The sequence below is a fragment of the Neopelma chrysocephalum genome, unplaced genomic scaffold (assembly GCF_003984885.1).
Source record: "Neopelma chrysocephalum unplaced genomic scaffold, ASM398488v2 Primary Assembly neopelma1_323, whole genome shotgun sequence".
Taxonomy (NCBI): domain Eukaryota; kingdom Metazoa; phylum Chordata; class Aves; order Passeriformes; family Pipridae; genus Neopelma; species Neopelma chrysocephalum.
The window spans coordinates 1,760,022-1,783,609 of NW_020897986.1; the positions used below are offsets into that span (position 1 = coordinate 1,760,022).

The following is a 23,588-nucleotide window of genomic DNA, read 5'->3' on the forward strand; positions in this document are numbered from 1 at the left end:
ACCGATTTGCAATTCATTTCAAATGTGTTGGCCTTTTGTTGTGGTTTAACTTGACGATTTTAGCTGGTTTATTTTTGGCATATGTCATCTTCTCTTATGTGGTTCACTGAGTGGGGGAGCAAAACCCTTGTGCTGGCCAGGGAGCTGCAGAAGGCCGACAATGACAGGGCACAAGTGGTGGAGGCTTCTTTTATCAACAGCACTGCAACACCCTGACTTCAGATATGCTCAGAACCACAGCCTCAGTCACTTTTGCCCTGTCATTGCAGGACTCCTGCAGCTCCCTGGCCAGTCACCCTTTCAAAGCAGTCCAGACATCTATGAGGCATCATGGGTATCAGTTTAACAACCTATGTTCTAGGTCAAGATATCCTCGTGGAAAAAAAAACAAAGATTGATTAATACCGTATTTCTGTGATGTTCAAAAATCATGGCTGAACTTTTATGCTCTGCTGTACAGACAAGTTTGATCTATGTGTTTTGATTATCCTCATCATGGTGAAAGCATTGTGAATGTTCTAGTTAGACAAGAGGTTCTAGGAACATTTACTGCTGAAGTGTTATTATTCACATTTGAAAGCAATACCTTGATATATATCAGCACCAATGTTGACAGCAATACAATTAATTTTATATTACAAAATATGGAATGATGTCTATCAAAAACTGACAGACACATGACTTTTTATTAACTGTGCCAGAAGTGGTTATAGAGTTCTCCCAGGTATTATTTTAGTGGATGAAAATTCTAGTGAATAGAATAGTTCAGTTGGAAGGGACCTACAATGTTCATATTGTCCTACAGACTTAAAAACCCCCAAATCTGGATTGCATAATTCAGAGAGGACTGGATGTTAATAGTCCAGGCATTCAAAATTCCTTACACTCAGTGGAAATCTTTACAAAGTATTCCATGTTGTTGATCAACCTTAGGTTTGAAAAGTATTTAAAATTTATTTTTAAAAACTTATTTCAAACATATCACAGGCTAATAAAGGAAATGTGGTATAAAGCATATGTGTCATAATTGTTCTGGGACTAATACATATGCCCTTCTAGATATACCTGAAAACAAAGACAGCACATCAATTCTTCTAAATCCTACTGAATTGCCAAGAAAGTATTAAAATGCCTTACACAAGAAAAAAGATTCTTGTATACAGCATAAATTTAAAATATGTTGTTACATGGTTACAGTGTTATCTCTTTTAAGACAAGCATTTTAACTACTGAATATTTATAATATCTAACCAAACCAGAATTGACCATATGTGCAAACATATATAACATATGTAACTCATGCCTCAGGTACTCTTAGAAATTATCTTCCTTGGTAATAAATCCTCAGATCATGTGCTATTGGTTAGCAGACACAAAAGTAGGAGAAGAAATAGGCATAATCCGAAGCAAGGTGACTACTAGGCAAAGACAAGCAGGTTAAAGAGCAAGGGGGATTTCAGGAAAGAGGGAGAAAAAGATGTAAAATTCCCCTTATCTAACCTGAACATACACATGATCCCTGTTTTGCTGAATTCCAAGGCTTTGTCATTTCAGAGGTTTTTTTGCCTGCTTTTTTTAATCTGTAATTATACAAAAGCAGTACAACTGCAGTAACAATGAAGGTACTTTAGAGATGCACTCACACAAACACACTAATAAAAGAAGGTTACCTTTTCAATTTGATTTTGTGGTGCAATAATCTCATAGTTAACCTGTCCTTTGCAGTTCTTAAACACTAAAATTCTGCCAGAGCTGTTCTCAATAGTTTTCTACATGCAGTTAACAACGAAGGGTTTGGTTTTCTTTTGCTTGCCACCACTATGAAGAACCAGGCCGAGATACTTTCTTCATTAATGACAGATGGTCTGAAAGGAAAAAGAAAAAAAGAAAAAAAACAAGTAAAGTCAATATTTGGCTTCAAAATTGAAAACAGACACATCATGCTGCCCTTTCTCTACTACCTTAAAAATACACACTGGCCTGTCTCCACTTAGATGCTGGTATTTTCTAAAATAGTACCACCAGCTTCCTACTAACCGTGACATAAGCTGTAGCAAGCTGTCTGCAGTGATAGCCTGCATAAATCATTGTTCCTGAAGGGAACAGATGTTCAGGGTATGAAAGAGTAATACCACAATTTAGTCATAATTAAAATTCACCTTAGCATGCCTCTATCAGTGAGCAGAGAGGAACATTTCACTTCTCACCTACAAAAATGAAATGCCTCTCATTTCTTCTGCTTCAGAAAAATTAAGTCTGAACCTTTTGTACGTTGTTTGAGTTCCATACCTGACACTGCATCATATAAATGACATTTTTATTTCACTTGAACTGTTAGCTTTCTTCTTTTCCCAAACACTAGAAAATGACCTCTAAATGGTGTACTGCCTCTGCACAAAATGCACTTACAATTAAATCTTCAAAGGAGATTGTTGCACATTCATTGCATGCAGAAATATAATCGGTAGCTATCCAGATACAGATCAAAACTGTGCCAATAAACACAATCATTGGACTGGTAACAATTCAGTCTGAGCTGGATATATTTAAAAACTTAGGGGCTGAAGGCCTTTAAGAATTATTTAGTAATCTAAGATCACTAAAATCAGTGGGAGTTAGAGGATTAACTCAGGAAAAATTTGATCCTTAGCCTTGAAACTGTCATTAATGTTAATGGAATGTGTCTATACACATAATTTTGAAAATGTAAGCCTCATACTGCTATTATTGCAGTTGGATTAAGTTAGATGCATGACAGTTCTTTTGAAAAATTGATTGCAATTCACAAGTCTTTATATCATGAGGCTACATTATTCTAAAATATAAAGGATGTGTTGATTATGTTAATAAATGTCTCTAAATCCACTAAAGTATAAATGGCTGAGCCTTTCATAGTGACTTAAAACTCTAAGACAAAAGAAAATTAATCTTCTCATCAGCATTGATATTGACAATCAATTTGAAAAAAAACCCCAAACCCTGTCATTAAACCATGGTTTAGTTTCCCAGCTTCAGTGGCTGTCCACCTATGGAACTTACCCTGGATCCTCAAATCCATGGATTAGATCCTCAGTGAATGTAATTTAGATAACTTCATCGAATTCAGTACAGCTACAGTAATTTACCAGGACCGAGAATGTAAATTTATAAATTAATAATCCAGTAAGGTTTTCCAACCAAACCTACTTCTCAACAGGTAAGCAAATTTCAGATTTACATTTGAAAAATTGCTGTTTGTTCTCTTCCACGGGGATGCATCTGCATTAGTTCAAACAAAGACTGCAATTTTTAAGTGAGGAGTGTAATGCTTCCACTTAATGTACTTCGGTTTATATCACAGAGCAGTTTCAAAGCATGCAAACAGATATTATTTGGATGAAACTGAATGAAGGGATGTGCTCCAGAGATGTACCTAAAGCCCTTCCACAAATCCAAAGCACAGAGTAGAGCTCGCCCAGAGTAATGTCTTTTAAAATGTGTGTAGCGTGGACATGAAGTTCCTTTGTACTAACAACTGCTTCCTTCAAAGGTGTGTTTCTCTGGCCCTCTACAACTTGGTAACACAGACATAGTTTCATTTTTCTGCTCCCTTCTCCAGAGGCCTTCCTGTTCATTGCAGAATTTATGAATTTTGCCTTATCTTCGCTTTTGAAACAGCACAAACATGCACTTGCATTGTCAGGAAGTCCTTCTCTGGTTGCTGTACAAACCAATTGGCCTGTGCACTCGGTATGAACTCGTTAAAATCTTCTGCTAAAAATCTAATCTTTCCCATTGCCACTGATCAGGTTCCAGCATCAAATAACTTTGCTGATGCCAGTTGTACTGAGTAGCCTCTTAGGCTCAAAACAGCCTTTCACATAGTTCATTTAAAACTGGAATGCCAAGTAGGATAGAGATGGGCAAAGAGCATTAGTTCTTACTTCCACAGGTAAATGTAACAATGCTAGATTGGGAAATGCAGGAAATGACATTAAAAATTCCATGTGTTTCATAGTCCTTACTATTAACAACTGGGAAAAGCTTTTCATTATTGATTCATTACTCATTTAGAAAGCAAGCAAGTCTTACTAAATCCATTTTAGAAATGGGACTCCTGAAAAATTGTACAGGATCTCACAGAGGAGCTTGAAATAGTCTCCTCTCTACAAGGACACGGTCATACAGCAACCATTTATTCAGGCAAAAAGTTCTTTTTTACTTCACGAACAACAACAGTTTTGGAAGACAGTTTTCTTATGGACATTATTTTTTACATTAGTTACTCATATTTGTGTGAAAAAGTTAATTTGATTGACTGTGTAAGACTCTGTCCACTCAGATGTATCCCAGAACTCACAAGAACAACACATCTTGAATCACACCTTCATGTGACTTATCCATGAATTCCCCTTCTGATCATATGAAAATGTATTAAAGAGGTTGTGGAAAGACCAGTTTACCTAATTGTTAAAAACCACGCTTACTAACACAGGAAAACAGATCTTAAAATCTCAACTAAACAACACCAGTGAGTAAAAAGATGGACTGACTGCCACTGGGGAATTTTTGAAAACATTATGTTTTCAGAGAAGTTGCAGAAGGTGAGTAAGCCTGGGAAGGAAGGGCTCTAACTTGCACTGACAAATCCAGCCTAAGTCTGTACCTTTTGGTACCAATTTAGTTTGGTAGGATATTCATTTATATAGTGTTATTTCCCATATAAGCAGGTATTAGAAGTTGTCTGTCATACAGCTGCAAAAGGATGTTCTCAGTTTAGGTAAGCTACACTAAGTAAGTGTAGTTTGGTTTCCTCCTGAGCAGTACTTGGAAAAGAAGTGGCAGCTGATTTAGATTATAATGAAAGATGACATAAGGTGAAACTTAAGAGATGGCTTGGCATTGAATGATAAGAGCAAGTAGGTGCCTAAAGGCAAATTTAGGGAGATTACAGCTGCCTAAACCAAAGAATGTGATAAAGAAAAATTTTGCCCATCCTTTAAGGTTACATCCACAGTACTCCTTAAGGCTGGCTGGAGAATTGTAGTGAAGGTCAATCCTGCCTGTATTCCACAGTATAAACCTGCAAGGAAGCTTCAAGCACAACAGGAATAAGCCCTCTAGGAGTCTGCATGGCCTAAAATGTGAAGCATGACTTTTTCTTCCTAGCCTTGAACAAAGAAGATCTCAATTAGGTTGTTGTGTGCATGGAAAGCACTACATGGTAATGAATAAACTTCTGCCACTCCAGAGCAGCGCAGATATAAAATCAGGAACTTGAGGGTCTTTGTTTTCCCTTATTTTCAAAAATGAATTACTCCTGCCACCTGAAATTGTCTATATTTTGACACTTCTGTGCATCCTTATGCTACCATGATCCTATCTGATCTCATAAATTGAGCAGCCACCAGTCTTTTGGGGCTCAGGGATCTCCAAAGTGAAGTTCCCTTATTCAGATATACTAAATGCAGACATACTAAATGCAGAGACAAACACCAGTAGCACTGAGTTCACCACAAAGTAACACAGACATGAGCATTTAAACCAAAAAATGACCTGAAGAATAGTGGTAAAGCCTCATTTATAGAGTGGCCAAGTGTTCGTATTTTCTGGGTAGAGGGGGATCAGATTCTATAACATTCTCAATCTGACAGACTTAGTTCCATATTTCATAATTCCCAGGAGAGTGCTTCCAGTCTCCAGATTGCAGGCTGGATCAGATCTCTCTCCAATTGCTATTGGCCTGTGCAGCAATAAAAACAAATTCTTGGGGGGAGAAAGAAAGAACAGCCACGGGAATCTGACTTTGCAGGACACTGATAATAAAGCACTTATTTGGAAGTAGGGTAAGGGTTTTATAATCCCAGTCTTACACAATGTCTAAACAAGGTATTTAAGCAGAGGCATCAGATGAGATTTCAACTTCATTCTTTTCTTCAGGATTTCTTAGTGTCTGTTGTAAATGCTGCTTCTCTGGACCTGCCCTGTGCTTCCCACTGGTGCTATAACTGAAGTTAGAACAGAAGTGATTTGAAATTGGAAGGACACTTCTAGCCCTGCTAAAAATATTTTAATGTCTTTTTATGACCAGGATAAGTAATAGAAATAGAGCAAATACGAACAGTGAAAAGAAGAAGATTGCCAAGGTCTGTAGGGACAGAGGATATCCTCTGACTTACAACTACAGTGAGAAAAAAAACAGAGAAGCTGTTTGACATATAAGTCCTTCTTGCTTTGGTTGAATACTTAGATCATCTACAAGGACCTGCTACCATTACTTCAATACAAGTTGAAGATTTGACTGGGTGACCTGCAGAGGTCCTTTTCAAGGCAAATTATTCTGTGATCCTCAGTAATCTGCCACCATGTAGCAGACAGTTGTACAGGCTACTACCAAACATAATGTACCTTAATTTGACTAAATGAAAACTAAGTGCTTGATAATGCAAATTTACAAATCTTAACCTTGGTTTTTTATACTCATATTTTTCATAAATTTTTATGCCAGAACTCACCATAATTTTCAAAAATTAAATTATATGTTAGATGTTAAAATGATTTAAACAAGATCAACAACACTAGTCAATAATTTGGTATAGAAAGTGGAGATTAACTCAACAAACAGACGTTACACTGAGAACTGTGGACAAACAGAATATATTACCTGAATGGAAGAAACCCTCCCAAAAAACCACACAGTAGCACTGTTACTGCTGGTTAAAGCAGCTGTAAATCTTTCATCAGCTCAAGACAGCAGAATTATAGTTCAAATCCCTATGTCAAGAAATGCCTTCCTCCAGTAAAAGAGTTCTTAATGATATGATGGCACAGAAGTTTACCATTAGGACTGAGGAACAGCACTTGTACAGTAGTAGTATAAACTCACAGAGCACTAAAATCCTCATTTGACATCTCCTAAGTCCCTATCTAAGGGACTGTTCATGGTCTGAGCCCAGGTTTGCATGTTACATTGAACTTATTCCAAAATTCAGTTTTCTTAGTTTCCTGACATCTATCCCTTTCATCCACAATTCCTTTTTACTGTCATTGTTTAAATAAGACTTACAGAATTGTAAGAAACTTTCTTTAAATAATAAAAAGGAATAAACTTATAGGTTGAAAGGGACTAGCATATGATATTACAAATATGGTATATATTATATTATGCCTGTGTACTCAGACACATCTTGCAATAGCTTCTTTCTCTTTCCTCACCTTGACAGAAACAAATACCAATCAATGCCATGAACAAACTCCATAACTTCATGAATCCAAAACACTGGGGAAAAGTATTTTCATCTATTAAAAACAGGACTTACTTTTCTCAGCTCCCACTTTTTAAGATTCCAAAAAATTGAGTGATACATTTTAAAGGGCACAGAACAGTAACAGAGACATGAATCTGAGATATATCTTACGTAGTAATACAAATAAGTGTTAATATAACAAATATGAAACTCCCTGATATATATTTATGAAACAGGAAGAAAGGCCCAAGTTTCCTAAAATTTAAACCCTAGTAGTATCAACACATAATGTTCCATTCAATTATGTCCCCTGTTCAAATTCCAGATGCCTCTGTATTTGGGAAACATATTATGCCCAGGTCACATTCCAGTGTTTAACTATGTTTACAGTCACTCCCTTTTTTTTTAAATACTTGAGAGTTTTTTAGTTTTTTGTTTCTGCATGTTCTGAAGTGCCATCAGTTATTGCCACAGGCATAATGGCTATATTTAACTAATAATGACAGCAGTTGTCATTAGATTTTAAACTCACTAACACTAGTCTGACATATTATTTGAGGTATGTGTTAATACTAAATTTGATTAAAATTACAAACATCCCATCTTCTCTGCCAATCAACATATTTCATCCCCTCGCCCTGAACTTTTCAATGAACTCTTAAGGAAAATAGGTCATGGCATTGGTGTCCTTTTAAACTGAAGAAGGCCCACAGATTGTGAAAATGCTCCTAGAAGCTTTTCACAAAACATAAATTAAAAATTAGGTTCACTGATGAATGATCAGTGGTTTTCACTATTTTTTTGTGTGAGAGGAATCTGAAATGTAAACCTTACTTTGCAAAAATCATGCTATAATTCCTTTCAAAAAATGAAGTTACATTTTACTTTGGAAAATAATTGAAAATATGTAAATTATCAGCATTTAAAACTGCCAATATGTCTCACTGATCAGGGCATTAATACTAAAAACTGAGCAAAAATTCCTGTGGTTATATTTGAGCAGTCCAGAGGCAATGAACATTATTTGAAGAAATAAAAAAACCTGGCTTTGGAAGAGTTAAAAAGAAGCAATTAACATTTGGTCATGCAATTTCCTGTGAATCCTTCCCTTATTTACACTCAAGTAAACATAAAATTATTTGGGGATTAAACAGGTGTCAATGCCAAACAGAATAAATAAGACAAGCCCTGAAGAGACTACAGCAACAACGCAGAATGATGAAAACACATAGAGACTGGGTGAAATGCTAAAATTCCCTGGCTTTTTGGCTGCCAACCCAAAATTCAATGGATCAGTTGATAGTTTACAATGCAAACCATTTTAGTCCAGTTGGCAGAGAGAGAGAAAATGCCTCTCACTCATCAGTACTTTGTATTTATCTTCACCATTCCTCTCCATTTTTCCTCTTGAACTCATGTCCACTGGATCTAGAATGATAATAGTTGGAAGATTGTCTCGTTCAGGATTGGGATGTTTCCCCCTTCAGCACAGCTGACAAACATTTTTGGTTTAGCTTTTTTTTTACATCAGAGGTCAGAGGTGTAAACATAAATTATTTTAAACAGATTTTTAATGCAATCTACAGATTAATGGGGATGCAGATATTAATGTTTTGCATTTCTTGAAGTGTTTGTCTTTTAAACACTCTGGCTGAGTGCAAAGGGACTGCAACAAAGGTTCTACAGGCCAGGATCCTTATCTGTTGTTATGTAAAATGTATGGAGAAAACTTCCTTACCACTCCTGGTCCTTTTTACACATAAGGATGTCTCAAATTTACCCTGGATTTGTCTTCTGGGATGCTGTTGGGGAGGTGTTAGCACAAGTTCAACTACTAATTAAATAGAGCCGTACTTCTAACATTTAATTTACATTGTTTGGGCCGCACCTGATTATTTCCACGTTCTTTTATTCAAAATGCAATTTTAAGTCATATTTGGAAAGCATTTTTTGCAGTCTAGAAAATAGAATTATTCTTTTTTATTATTATTATTGCAGAATTGCTGACTTCTTTACCATGATTATGTTTCCACTGATATAGATATCACAAAAATATAGAGAAAGACACTCTGTCATATGCAGACATTTTATAGCCTGAGCCTAATGCAGAATTTTGTGAAGGAAGTTGTATCTCTCCCTTTAAATTCAAGTTGGTTTTTGGAAAGGCATCAGTCTGCATTCCCTCAAAACATAGTACTGACACCTAGCTAGCTAATACAGTATCATCTTGCACTTTGCTGCCCTAAACCAAAGTATAATAGGAAACAGTTTTTAAAGAGGGTAAAAGGGTAAAAAATAGAGCATTCTGTTTACACATATATAAATGTACATGTGTATATATATATATATATATATATATATAATGTAGTAGATACTATCATTACAAACAATCAGTTGAAAAACTGGAAGCTGCTTTTAAAGGGTTGAGTCATTTCTGTTTAGCAGCACATTACAGTGGGTGTTTACTGGTTACCTAAACAAATCAATTTGTAGAACTGATCTTATGCTTATGTAAATTTTGAATTTTTTTATTGGAAAAAAGTTCCCAAGCTATTACAGAAAAAGTATTCCCTCTGGTGATTTTTTACCCTGATCAACTTGCCTTACTTGGCATTATTTACATTTATGTGTTTGTGTGTGTGTGGCTGTGTGCATAAATATATTACAACTTTTGGCTCTCAGTTTACAGCATCTAGGTAAGTTGTCATCTTTACTCCATAAAGCCTACTGGTTGCTCCCAGAAATCCAGCATCTGGTCAAACCAGCATGTTGGAAAATGTCTTTGCAAACCATTAAATTGTCAAACTAAAGTATCACAAAGTTTTCTCATATTTCTTTAACCAACCACCCAAGTTAATGGACAGGTGAGTGAAGCTGAAGAGCAGGAAAGTTAAAGCCTGACAACACACATTTGCAATGGGTTATTGTGCCATCAATAGATGTTGTCTGGGAGACCATATTTGTCAAAATCTGCTCTGGAAGCTCTTGAGGGAACACTCCATGTACCTTCGATTCTTGTGCCAAAGGAAGCAGTTGAGTTTGCTCAGTGAAAAATCTAAAGAAGGAAAAGACCCAGTATAATAATTCCTTAATATTACCACCAGATTCCTGTATAAAAAAAAAAAAGCTAAAGACTTCAATGCCACTGAGTGGCTAGGAGGGAGACTTCAGTATTGTGAAGGTTCCAAAATAGCTCATAAAAGGGCATGTTTCAGATTTCAAAAAGGTACTCAAAACAGAAAAAGAATCTTTAATAACACTTTGAATCTAAATTTTCCATAGTAAAATAGTAAAATCAGTTTTCTGTCAGAAACACTTAAAATGCAATCTAGGTGTTGCTGGCATCTCAAAGACCATGGTTTTGCTGTTTTATCTTTCAGGACCTGATCGAGTTATTTTCCAACTAATCACCTCTATTTTGACATATGATGATTCAAGAGAGAACTTGAATCATTCTGTTGTCAATCTTGAGATCTTCAACCTATAAGAAGGATAGGCTCATAATATATGATGAGCTACATATTTCTGCATATTTCATGACTATTTTTATAGCATATTCCTTTTTCAGATCAGAATTCCAGCACAAATGCACTGAAATAACATCATATAATACAGGAATTACAGAAAAATTGGCAATAAAATGTATTAATTTCAAGTTCACAGAGAAGATTCATTTTTTCTGAAAAATAAGATGTCACAACTTTGATTTTTATGTGTTGAGGAGAAAAAGACATATTATTTAGAATGCTGCTTGAAATTTAAACATTTCCAAATTGACCAATAGTTAGAATGGTAAGAATCCATCATTTCACTGACACTCCTTGTAGAAAAGATGTTCTATTTTCAATGTAGTCACACTCTGAAGGAAGATCAAGGTAAATGGCAAATACAGAAACTGAAAAATTACTGAATGGCAGATAAGTGTAGAAGAAGACATTTTTTCCACAATAGCATGACTGAGAAAGTGCATAATTATTTTATGAAGGAGTGATGGACAGTTGATTATTTTATTAGGTCAGGTTGCTAAAGTCACTGCAATGAAATTCAATAGAAATAAATTAGTATCAGTTTAAGAAATTGGTAAGTAATGAAGAAAGCATGAAGCAGTACACTGGGGACATCTGAAATTCAATTGTAAAGAAGTGTGGAGGTACAATAAAAGCTGGCAGGAGAAACACAAGGTATTAGAAGAATAAATAAGAACACCCACTGTATTTTGAAATTCAGTAACTGCTAAATATATAAATGTCTGCAAACAAACACTGAGGTATGTGTTCTCCCATAAACTTCCAAAGGATAATTAATTAAATACAACCATTGACCATCACCAAATTACACAGATGAACAACACACTGCAGAGAATTAACTCTCTGGATCAGTTCTGCACCACACTAGTTCCACAATAGTCTCCCAAAAAATATGTTTTAAATGCTTGCAACTGGACAGGTTTTTGGTTGCTAAATTCCTGTTGGAATGGAACCCTGTAACTGATATGTCACATGTATTTATTATAAAAATTGAATTATATTAGAAGAATATAAGAATTTTTATCCAAGATCGCTCAATTTGTCACCATATGTTTGAATCCCTATTCACTTAACCAAAACCTGATGTTAAATTTTAGTGTATCAGAAAGATAAGAAGGAGACATCAACATCACTGGGAATTATATTTCATCCAAGTATTTATGCCACTTGAAGCAGTAAAATTACATGCAAGATGACACAGTTCTGACAGACTTTGTGATTTATACAGTACTTGAAACACAAATTTCTACAAAGATGTTGATCTTGCAAATATTTATGTTTAACTACACATGTAAAAGGTCTGTCTCATTTCCACGGGATCACTTGTACATATTAGCAGGGTTAGGGCTTTACACCATATCACTGACCTTCCACTGTCATTCAAAAAAGATTTGCTACTGACATTTGACCTTGTTATCTGCATGTTAAGGACTCAAATGCAGCCATTAGTATGTTTATACTGAAAAGTCATACTACTCCACACTCTCTTCCCACTCCTGGGCTAGAGAAAGAAATTATAAAATAGGTACTGTCTATCTCCATATATCTCTAAAACCTATCTTCAATATATTGTAGCTTTTTAAAAATACGTATATTACCATTGTAATGTAATTATATGTATAAATTAAAACAGAAAAAGTGGAAAAAAAAGTACTATGGAATCTTATACAGAGAATTTGTGAATGTTTTTAACATCAGCTCTGATTTTTGGGAACATGGAATTCTACGCTAGGAACTGTCATTTTCCAGTTCTATTAAACTTGCAAACAGGGGTGTTAAAAGGCCTATTTTCTGGTATTGGTGGCTTTTCTACTTATAGCAGTGACTTTTTGCTGTTATACTTACCCTTTTAATGGACACACAATATGTTACTCTGTGCCCAAGCTCACCTACTCTTTCTTTTCTCAAAAGACAAGGCACATCTGCCACCTGCTCTAGTCTGTGTCCCAGCAACAACTGTCGAGCAGCAAAAAGATTGATTATCAGTCAAAAACCATTCAACAACACCAGATTTTGGTAGGTTAAGCTTGCTGATCCAGCAAGAGATGGTGTGAAATTTTCAGTAATGTGTGCCAACATTTTGGTGCTAAAGGAACAGCAGTGCATGTCACAGTGAAACACAGCCAAAGATATGCAGACAAAGCACAGAAGTTTTTGTTTTGAACTTGGCTTGCAAGAGGAAAATGAGAGATAGAAAAAAAGGCTCACTTAATGACTTTGGAAATCTAGCACAACACTCAAGTCATGTGCACGGAGAAACTGTAATATTTGTACCAGTGAAGACTCTGTAACAAATAGCAATACTCCTATAAAAACACTGCAATGATAGGGTTGTGTAAAGGATTCATTCAGCACAAACAACAGCTCTGTCATCCACTTTTGCAAAAATAAACACACTGATCTGTGCCTTTTATTGAATACATAGGCCATTAATTACAACCATGCTAGTGACTGGATCACCTGAATTGTACTCAGAATAATTTTTATGTTACCATAAACACCTCATAATATATAAAATTGATTATATAAGACACAGGTTTAAAATATAAGCTTCTTTTATAAATATCTCCATGAATATGTAAACAAACCTTTAATTAATGGACTTAGATTATAAAGGCTCTACTAATTAGTGTTAGATTTTTGTGTTTACAGGGAGAGCTATATAATAGTAATTTTCTTAGTCAAACAGCCAGTAATGAGTATAATGTGGATATCTTCTTGAAATGCATTTGTAGTATTAGCAATCTGTAAAAGAATTAGTGAAAGCTCATTTGAATACTTTGAAACGTTGAATGAACAATTTAACACTAAAAGATGTCTCTTAATACGTCCCAAGACAACAAATGCTATTTAAAAACTACGTAGGAAAATAAAACCAAAGGCTTGTTTCTAAAGAAAGTACATAAGAAAAAAAATTGCCCCAAAATGCAAAGTAATTGTTATATAACATACATACAACATATGTATGAAATATGCAAACTATGTGAATTATTTGCTTTTATTTTTCTTTGCAATCCCTAATTTTTTAAAAAACCTATCACACATTCTACCACTATAACATTACAAAAATCGAGATGTTTCATGTTATGTTAAAAAACTGACCTTATTTACATTTCTCACTGGAAGTGTACACTGGAATTGTAGATTCCTACCTACACATACAATACCTTAAAAATAATTTTGCTTTTCAGAATATATAAAATTGCATCAATTAAAATTTCTTTGTCACAAGTGCTGGTCGAATTCATAGTTTAATAAAATACCCAACTGGTATCTTTAACTTGATACTGAACCCTGCTTAAGCTACGGTTATAAAATGCTACCACAAACTTGCAGCAGAAATCTCACAAGGTACTTCGTGGTCTTAAAATGACAGTGAGAAACATTTACATTCATATCTAAATTGTAGAGGATTCAGAAATATTTTTCACCTCTGGTGAAAACTAAAACATAATTAACACTTTGGTAAAAGAATGAGAAGGAGAGAAGAAAAATTTTATTAATGGTCTTACCAAAATATCTAAAATTAATAAAGCATAGGAAAGTAGATATTCCATATTGCTGTATTAAACTTTCCAAAAACCCCTAAAAAACTGCATTAATTAATCCAATTTTACATTCTGGATTATTTTGCTAGTGGAATAAGCCTAATTAATTATGTCTGTTTGATGTCACTGAAACTAAACAGTAAATTCAATAATCTCTTTACATTTTCACCATTTAACCTCCTGCAGGCTCCCTAATGTCTATTCAGATCTATATTAAATTAAGTACCAATGCTAATGAAGGGCAATAAATGTGGCTGTCAGTAGATTTTTCTTTCATTAAGCACATTATCCTCTTACTGAGCTGTAAATGAGTAAACATTAGTTTTGTTAAACCATGCAAAAAGACGGGATGAAAATAATTTTTAATTGCACCCCTTAAGCCATTTTGCTGGGGGAGGGGGGGGGGTTCTGAGTTTTGTTCCCTGGGTTTTTACCTCTCGTTTTTTTTCCCACGGGCACAGAAAGGTTTCTCCAGTTGAAATCTAAACGTCGGCATCGTGGGGAACGTCTTTGGGTTCTAGTGCTCCAGTGCTGCCTGCCAAGAACACTCATTGTGCAGCCATGTTCAGACTCAGCTTTTCAGAGCACACTCCCCCAGCAGCTAAATCAATGCAAGAGGTAAGGAAGACTGATTACAAGGCATATTTTGGTTTATGGTCGATATTTGGTCAGAGAAAAAATAAAATCGGAAATAAAAAGAACAAAACCCGCTCTGAATTAATTTAACGATCGTATTAACTGTATTTTATTACTAAATTATTACTAGAAAGCATGGGATGAGAAAAACACATAACCTTAAAAATGTTGCTTTAAAGATATTGTGCTCTTGCCTTTTAATGCCAAATAATACTGTGCTTTATTCTGTAACTTCTTTCACTTCGCATTTTTAAGAATTTTTAACAAGTCGTGCATTTCAGAAATAGTGCACAAAGGACAAAAAGTTTCATCAAGCTTAATTTAAAGGAAAAAAAAGGATTTACATTAGGGTTTGAAGTAAAAGCTGCAGAGAAACTTTCTGCATGCAAGAAAACTTGTATTCAAGGTTCCTGGTATAATTAAGGACACAGAAACTTTAGCAAAGATCTTTCTTGTGCCATTTTTGTGAGCTGTGACTTTGATTACATTTGGCTGCTGTTTAATAACTTTGGATACTTAAATGCTCTGTGGATTTGCCAGGGTTTTGAAACAGGGAGCACAGTTAGTTCTGTTGAAACAGAAAATCCAGTTTAGGATTCTAAAGAAACAATCCATTATTATTTTTCACTTTTTTTTTAGAACTTTTATAGTAATTGTGTGAAAAAACAATCTGAGCATATGGTCACTAAAATTCTCCACAGTGTAAGAATTTAGTTCACAGCATCTAAGTTCTAAATGTAGATAATACAGAGAAATTGAACTCTTCTAAACAAAAAAGACTTAACCTATGCCAAGTGGAGTTTATCCAGAACTTCTAAAATACTGGAAAGTAGCTGCTATAAAGTCCTCTTATGAAATGTCTTAAGAACTTCACAAGAAAATAAATCACCTAATTTTAAAAGTATTTTTCACAACTTATCAGCTCAAATAAATATAGGGAAAAAATTTTGATTCTGAGAAAACTCGTAATTAAAGAGTGCTTTCAGTGCATAGTATGTAGGTTATTGCTTCTAGTTTAAAAAGTAAGAACTGGTGACAGTCTTTTCTCAGGCAAAATTTCAATCAAATTGACAGTAATTATGCCTGTACAGTGACTGCAGAGGTGGGGCTTATTGTTAATTGTTTCTGTTTCCCAGATAGCAAAATATATTCAATACAGCTGCCAGAATAAAATTAAATAAACTAATAATCAATATAAAAACATCATAATACTGTTTTAAAATCCTCATTCCACAAACGACTCCTGCAGATTAACACAGTAAGACTATTTTTAAAAAGAAAAAAAAAAAGGAGAGGAAAGCAGATTTATAACAAAATGTCAGAGTGCAACAAGAACATTTGAGACATACGGTCTCTCTTCCAGCCTTCAACAAGATGTTCCCATGCACAACTCAAAACTGGTTTGAGGCCTAAGATGTGAATTCCTCTCCCATAAAAAAAACTTGCAAATTGTCCCATTCATTTAAATTAGCACTGAACTGATACTTCACTTAAACCGTAATGACATCCAGGTAAATCTCACATATTTTACAGTTTCCACATTTCTTGGAAGACCAAATGACCACATAAAAATCCCAGCTTTTTTGTCTTCTTTTTAGTATTTTTAATGCAAGTCGTGCTGTTAAATCAGTGTGGCTACTTCAGTGTTAAGTACTAAACCATGACAACTTTAATCACCTAGCTTTGCCTCAGTTTATAACAATTTCCTTCCCCAAAGCAGAAGACACAACAAAAAGCTTTTGATGAGGAGATCTAAACTGAACACTTTCTAGCACAATTTTGTTCACCAAGTCTTCTCCTTAATCACCTTTATGGTACATTGCAAAATCCAATTGCTCTCTTGGATTTTCCAGACAGACAGGATCAATTAATTTTGGATTAATTATGGAGAATCACATTCTTCTTTGCAGAGGGGTCAACTTGTTGGATATTACCTATCTACTGTTAAGTCTTAAAAATTTGTAAAACCAGGTGGGAAGCCTGATTATTGTAACTGTGTCTTCCAGGAACGTTTGATGGAATCAATATGGTTTTAAAAACTATATGCCCTGAGAAATTGCTAGGTCAAGAAATCTTGATAAAAATTAGCAGGGTCTGTTTTAGAATATCAACTGAATGGTTATTACAAGGTGACTGAGCTACAACACTCTTGATTAAAAGCAACAGAGAAGAGCTTTGATTACCTTAGTTGACCTGTGGGAACACTTTCAGCTCTGTTTCTCTTGGATGGTGATACAAGACAGAAATTGTCTGTACTGCTTGATTTGTAGCTGTCTATACATCTGATACTCCATCACAGCTCTGAACTGATTTGGTTTGATGTGTAAAACAATCTTGGAGTCTTGACCTGCTTGATACCATTGCTGATTGCAGGCGATTGTTGTGGGCAAATAGAAGTTGTCCAGAGCTCTGCTTCCCTTTAGTATTTTAAAAGCTTTTTTGTGTAGGGAGGGAAATATTTTCTGAAACAGAAATATGATAAACGTGGTTAAAATTTTATCTTTTTGCTCTGGACTTTCAACTACTTTAAATTAGTACTAATTAACTGTACAGAGTTCAGAAAAGCCTACAATACCTTAATTAAAGTTGCAAAATACCTTATGAAACTGATTCCTATTTCTGCAAACTGTAACGTTATTTTGTAATTCAGCTCAACTAATCTTTGCACAAGCCAAGATCAGAAGGGAAATGTATAAAGTGCTGTAGGACAGGATTATGGTGAAGTACAGCAGGTATTTCAGCTATGCCACACTGTACTAGCATGAAGTCTGTGCTAGCCTTCCTTCGTACAAAATGAACATTAAATTACCTCATAAGCTAGAAAAAAAAGTTTTATTTGCATAAAGACATTAAAGATAATGAGAACAAAAGCCTCCAACTTTCAATTTGAGGCTACTATTAATGGCACAAAATTACTTTGTACCCTAGGCCAAAAGCCTAGATGGAATATGCACCCATATGAAGATCAAGCAATCTAATTTTATCCAGTCTTTGGGAGATCCAAATCAGCACCAGTGTAACTGTGTCAAGAGCAGTATTAAAGATCAAGATGAAGCAAGAAAGGAATTGGATGAGATCAAGCCCTCATTCTCCTTTCATATTCAAATAACTCCGAAGTATCAGAACATTCCCATTATAAATTACAAAAATGATATCACAACAAATGGGAACTTTAACATTTGTCCACATGAATTGCAGTATTTCTTCCTAGGAAATCCTTAAGCTAACATACTATCTGAGGAATATTAAATATTGGAGTTCAATCAAAGAAAACTCGTTTTAGTATTATGAGATCTGAGCACACTATGCTGTGTTTTCATTCTGACTGGTGACAGCAAGAGGACATTATTTTTTGCAAACACTCTTTTCCTTAAAAGACCACTTTGTTACCCACTTCAAAAGCAGAAAATAACCACAAAACCAGAAAGAAATTTCTTTATAGAATGAAAATGCATTAATTGCCATTATTTACTCTGTAGATTCCTTGATTCTTTACCTGATAAAATCGTAACTTGCCACTCACAAACTACTCTGATGGAATAAAAGCAGCACTGTCAGCATTACCTACCAAGGACCTTGCTTACAGGACAAGTAAACCCTCATGTAAGAGGGCTGGTGTAGCAAATATTTTCAACACACATTTTGTAGGCATATATTTTTAACAATATATAATACACCTACAAAACCTACTGTCACTAAATTATACTATAAAAGGAATATACCACAGGTATTATTGTTCCCCAGTCCTTGTCCAGCTTTTCCTTACAATTTCCCCCATCATAACAACTATTTATGTGTACAGTGTGTGTAAACCTTAGGGTACTTGTGCACACACTCCAATTCCTTCACTGAGGTGGTTTCAAACAGAAGATGCAAGAGTGCAATTACCAAAAGTAACCTTACCCTTGCACTGCTGAGCTGTTTTATAGTTTGGGAAAACTCAGATTTAGATGTAACTCCGGTGCCCATTCTCCTGGAAATTAAACACCATAAAATTAAAGTTTTAATATGTAGAAACTGCATCAAAGAGTCAGTTTGAAATGGCATTCACTAGTCAGGAAGAATGTTACTCCACATTAAAGGAAAATTTTGCTAGCTGCTAACACCAAGATGTTGTGATCCTATTTCTACAGCACAAGGAAAGATGCTCAGATAGAGATACAGAGAGAAAAGATTTTGAAACCAGAACTTTAAACAGGAGAAGAAACGAAAACAACTAAAAACCTGCAGAGCTCTAACAATTCTTTTTTCCCATATAAAAGCAATTAAACTGCTGTTTATTCATGGCCAAAACACTGAGGCCTTTTTGTAATTATTACAAAAGGAACTTCTACTTTCAGTTAGTTCTACATGCTGAAATTGTTTAGCTATGTCAGATCAAAATTTCTATTCTACTGCTCTGGTGCAATTTTGTAATTACTCATTATTGTGTAACTAAAGCACATCTCCATATTTCTTCTTTAAATAGAAAACAACAGTGTACTAAGGAGAAGTAAATAAATAGTCCATACGGTTTTCTAAGACGTAAATCTTGGCTAATTGTGGCTAATGATTTCCTTTGATAAGTGAAAAATATAGTTACTGTAACAGATATTGGTTCTGTAACAGCAATACAGGTCAAAGTTATCACACAGTTTGGGATGTGAATTCAACAGCAGGATAATGACAGTTGCCAAGGATTTGTACTTGCTGTCTCTTGCTGCCAGTGTTGCCTGTCAAATTGTCTCTTTTTCTTATACTGAAGCCATGGGATTTTTTATGGATAGCAATTACTTACAATATACAATGAAGAACATCAGATGTAACAACCACCCTTTAGCCTTTCATTATTTGGTCGTCTCTTTGTTATTTCTAGTCATCCATTTTCACCTAAATTATTTATTTATACTGCGTATTTGACAAGCATGTATTCTTTGCTTTATTTTTTTTCAGTAGTTGCTCCAAAGATATAGGGATTTATTTCAGTATTCTCCTACTTACATTTACCTTATTTTTATTTCTGTACTTGTACTTTGTGTTGGATTTCTCAAGAAAAGCATTGTTTGAACAGCAAAGACATTTTGTTTATCTATTAAAGGTATTAAAAATTGAAATAATGGCTATATCAGATCTTAATCATGATGGAGGGATTAAGCAAATCTTATATTATTCATTATTTGTTTGCATTGTTATTTTTCTTGAGCCATCATATGAGTTTCATATTTGTTTGCATTTACATTATTGTTGCACTGCATGCATGTATGCCCCAGATAACCATATTAATATATTTTTATATTGATAAGTGAGCAGAGGACGTTTCATATATTATGGTCCTGAAACATTTTCTGGTACAGGTCTGCATTAACATCATCATAAGACTTGTGAAAATTCTAAATTTCATTTCATTATGCAGGAAACCCACAGTATACATGTTTTACAAGGTAAAAACCAAAGCCTAATAGTTTATCAAATTCAATGTTTGGGAAGCTGCCTTCATAACAACTCACTGAACAAAGGACAGCTTTACACACACAATTTTTATCATTTTGAGAAGGACCTTCTTCAACAAATAATGCTGCAAACCTCACACCTACCAAGTAAACTAAACTGATCTCAGCTCATACAGCAGCTGGAAAGAAAAAGTGATTATTGTTTTCCTTTTATTAAAAAAAAAAAACAAACAAAACCAAAACATATCTTCTACTTTTCTCCTAACACTCTTTCCAATTACAGGCTATCACGAAACTAGAATCCATTCTAAATGAGTACATGCTGAGTAATAACCTAATAAGTACAGGCTGCGAGTGAAACTCTTGTCCCAGTGAAATTATTGGGAATTTTGCCAAAGGCTTGAATGAAAATTTTACACTGGATCTCTGAGCTGATGAATAGAAAGAAACTGTTTCTCCTTTCTGTCACTTCCCCACTGAAACCCTGGCATCCCACAGACCTCTGGCCATGGAAACTTTTTCTCTAGTACACTAGAGAAAAGAAACCAGGCTGCTCAGGGAAGCAACTGGTGCTTAATGCATAAGAAAATGTTTGATCAGTTCTTTTTGGTTATAGCAATAATCTGAGAGCATTTACTATCTCTTCTTAATTAGCCAAGAAACTAGACAGTACCCAACGCATCTCTTCTATCTCACCCCAGAGACACGGATCAGACAAAAACTACTTTATGTCCAAGGAATGAAGATGCCACACTATGGAAAAGAAATGGGGGCGAAAAATGGGAATATACACTTCCTTGACCAAAACAAGCCCTCCTAAAGAAACTGATAATTGAGCTACCATAGCGTAGTTTTACTAGTTGGGTAGGTAACAAGGCCAAAAAAAAAAGCTATAGAAGTTTGAGACTGAAGCGTCACTCGTACTCGCACAAGTCAGTGTCTGCCATCTGCTCTCTGTGCGGCAGAGAAACAAGGGGAGCAGCACCCTGGGACCCGCCGTGGCTGGAGGGGTTTGGCTCTGGGGTTGGGCTGCTGGGCTGGCGGCCAGCTCTGCCAGAGCGGAGCCGAGCGGATCCCCCTTCCCAGTGCCCGGGGGGAGCCGCCAGACGGCCCCGCGGGGCCGCTCCCTCCCGCGGGGGCTGCCCGGGCCCTTCTCCCTGCCCTGCCCTGTCCTGCTGCTCTGCTCCAGGAGTGACCCTCCGCCCCGCTGTCACCCCGTCACCAGACGGATGGGACCCTGTCACCAGCCCCGCTCCTGCCCCTCCATGGCAAGGCTGCCCGCCTGGCACAGCCTTGGCGAGGGCTCTCCAGACACGTTGGGATCGCTCCCCTTCAATAAATCCGCGCCGTACCTTGGCATTTTTAATCGTTCTTATACTTCCTCTGCTACAGAAGTATCTTCAGCTCTCCTGACCGAAATCAATTATAAACACCACGGCTCGGTGTTCCGGTTTGCTGCTTGACCAAAGAGCAAGAAATGGTGTCTAAAGAGGCAGAGAGATGTGAGAAGACAAAGAAAATTATTTTAGATTAAATTATTTTAGAAGACAAAGAAAATTATTTTAGATGCCTTTGTGTATATTGCAGTTTGCAGTAGCAAGTAACCAAAGTGACATTAAACATACCCGGTTCTGAAAAGGCTTTTCAAACCCCTGAATATTTGGTTTAAGTATATCAGAATAAAGATTCAGGACCTCTTAGTCAGCTGCAGGTAGACCCAGAATGAAGAATTCACAAACGCTTTTCAGAAATAAAAAATTTTAAATAGAGAACCAAAGTTAAAAATCAACGTCCCTGTAGGGTTTTGAGATATTTCCACCCACGCTCAAATGAAACCAAGAGTACATCATACAGAGAAACTATAAAAATATTTTAAATGTTCCACATCTCTTCATCCTTACTCCGAGACTGATGCTAACAAAATATTTAGTCAATTATAGTTTTTCAACTTATCACACAGAAGCAAATGAAGCATCATTGACAAATTACATGAGTGAAAAGTTGCCATGGCTTTACTCAGGTTTTTTTTTGCTCATGGAGGCTGTGCATCCCTGTGGCATGAAGACATTTGCAGAGTTTAGAGCTCATGGTATTTTTTGTGACGATGCACATACCATATGGCATTTTTCCTGAGCACTTATTAGACTTCTGTTGTTTGCCATTTCCTGTTTAGAAGTACAAAAGATTGTAACTAAAATGAAAGTGCAGGCTTTTTGTCAATTTTTAAGACTGATGATTAAACAGTGATTTAAAAAATTGAACCAATCTTTTATCATTATTTTCTCTACAGCTTTTGAGAATATGGTGGGATTCAGACAGAGTTTCATTTGGAATCTCTCTATACTTTGCATATTTCTCTTTTCTGGAGCTGCAAGATTTGAAAGCGGAAGGGAAATTTGGAGGCTATAAATAAAGAGAGAAATTACATTCTTTGTGGATTTAGATTAATCTGATTATCTGTACATACAATCAAATCAGAAACATCTGAAATCAAGTCATACAGATTTTCAGTAAATCCATCTTTTCACCTCTTGTTTTCTCCCTGCTGTCCCCATCTTCTCTACCTCTACTGAAATGGAAAAACTTCTGTGTTTCAGAAGTTGTCTCTACATAGACATCACCAGGAAATCATGAGCTTTGTAAGTATTTATTTCTTTTAATAGGAAGGGTTCTTTTTTTTTATAATTTAGGAGAAGAAAAGTATGCAATGGACCTTCAGATAAAATTACCTGAGTCCAGGTCAGAATTTACACCTAATTCAAACCTAAGGCAGATCACTGGCTTTTAGACATACATAGAGTCTAACATTTTACCTGTAATTGGTTGATACAGGCTGGTCAGTTGAGAAAACCTAAAATTATCCTTTTCTTACTCATGAGATCTGCCATCCGTTACCTGTGAAAAGGAAACTTTCATGCTGTTACTGCAAAAGCTCTGCTGGCCAAATCTTACAAAGTAAGCTCTTAAATTGAGTGCTTGTTTTAATATTGCACCAAGATCAATTTCCGAAAACAGGTTTCCTTTTAATGAAAAGAAACAACACACAATTTACATACACAGTCGGCTGCACTATTTTTCAGGGACAAGATTTTATGGGCTGATATGTAGAACAGCTTAGCAATCACAGTTACCAGTGAAAAACTAACAGTAGCAGTAAACACTAAAGCAAAACCTGAAGCTGGCCTTACAGTCTAAGAGCACATACTCACACAGTTTAATATT

The 23,588-nt window shown here is 35.5% G+C and overlaps 1 long non-coding RNA gene across 1 annotated transcript in view; it reads right to left on the minus strand.

Annotated features, from left to right (window-relative positions):
• LOC113978412 overlaps positions 1-23,588 on the minus strand; it is an 87,020-nt gene that overhangs the window by 55,563 nt on the left and 7,869 nt on the right. Inside the window, exons 2-3 of the long non-coding RNA XR_003537566.1 lie at positions 22,383-22,531; positions 1,671-1,865 (exon numbers count right to left, since the gene is read on the minus strand). This is a non-coding gene — a long non-coding RNA (uncharacterized LOC113978412). The remainder of the gene's footprint in view (positions 1-1,670; positions 1,866-22,382; positions 22,532-23,588) is intronic.